Source organism: Pinus tabuliformis, chromosome 2_2 (genome assembly GCF_031772625.1).
Source record: "Pinus tabuliformis cultivar Carrire ecotype Pingquan chromosome 2_2, CPIR1, whole genome shotgun sequence".
Classification (NCBI taxonomy): Eukaryota; Viridiplantae; Streptophyta; class Pinopsida; order Pinales; family Pinaceae; genus Pinus; species Pinus tabuliformis.
Genome location: NC_142300.1, coordinates 567,079,708 through 567,081,033, shown reverse-complemented (window position 1 = coordinate 567,081,033; position 1,326 = coordinate 567,079,708). Strand labels below are relative to the sequence as shown.

The following is a 1,326-nucleotide window of genomic DNA, read 5'->3' as shown; positions in this document are numbered from 1 at the left end:
AGCATATAAAAGATTTGTCAATGAAGAAATTCTTTCAGCTGTAAGTATTTATTAGTATTTATTTGTATATGATTTTTTATTAATATTGTCAATGAAGAAATTCTTTCAGCTGTAAGTATTTATTAGTATTTATCTGTATATGTTTTCTATTAATATTAATTTATTGTTGTGGACTAAATTCATTGAAACTTGTTTTCACAGTCAGTTGCTACATTTGATCAGCTTAATGACACTTCAAAGCAAAGGATTTGTGAAAAAATTCAACGTTGGGATCAGAGTCTACCTCGTAGACGCATGCAGACAATGAAGCGCATAGATATTGCTATAAAAGAGAAAGCAAGCACTGAGGTTCCCGATGATGTGGGGGAAGAAGGATCAGATGGGCACGGCCATATATTAAACTTTGATGAAACCAATCAGGACAATGACAACACAGTTGAATCCATTTTTTTGCATATATTAATTTTTTAGACATTTTAACATTAAATAATATTTATATTTATTATAATTGTATACTAATTTCTCATTGTTATTGATATGCATAGCCTAATCAACAAAATTCCCCAAATTCAAGCCACCAACCATTGCGACGCTCACCTAGATTTCAAGGTTTTCAAGGGGTTACTGGGCCAGTAAGTTTTTAATCCATATAACTTATTCCACCGAAAATATTAATATATAAATTGTTATGTTTTACCATAATGATGGGATGAGAAATGGATGTTCTGTATTATATATCCTTATCTTTGATTTTTTTTTATTATGTGCGTGTGTGTTATTTCTTATTTATGGTGCAGGTGTTCCCTTTGGAACCATCACAATCAATGAAAACCCCTTGTAGAAGCCTTAAGAAGAATGGAAATGAAATGGTTCAAATGCTACAACCATCTTCATGTCCAATGTCACAATGCAAGGTAGGACTATATTTATTTATACTCTTATAATTTTATCATATTTTTACATTTAATTCTTTTTGATTCACATACTTATATCTATGTATAATCTAATGTTCAGAGTAATGAATATGCATCTCCTAAAACACCTTTGCACATGTATGATGGTGGACATGATACTCAACAAAAATCACATTCTCCTCAACCATTGCGGCATTCACCTAGACTTCAAGATAAATTAGGAGAGGTAAGTTATATACTACATATCTTAGCTCATAATAACATTGACATATTTTTTTATGACTAGTTAATGCATTTTCTTTTCATATTCCTTACATGTTCACCATATTCTCATTATATCTATATAGATTTTGATATTTATTGATAGCTAGTCAATGAAATGTCTTTTCATATTCGTTACATGGTCAGCATA

The 1,326-nt window shown here is 30.2% G+C and overlaps 1 long non-coding RNA gene across 1 annotated transcript; it reads left to right on the top strand.

Moving 5' to 3' along the window:
• The first annotated feature begins 388 nt into the window (after positions 1–388).
• Positions 389–914, top strand: LOC149193931 (uncharacterized). Its single transcript, XR_016255008.1, has 3 exons — positions 389–435; positions 546–632; positions 798–914. It is a non-coding gene; the product is annotated as an uncharacterized LOC149193931 (long non-coding RNA).
• The last annotated feature ends 412 nt before the right edge of the window (positions 915–1,326 follow it).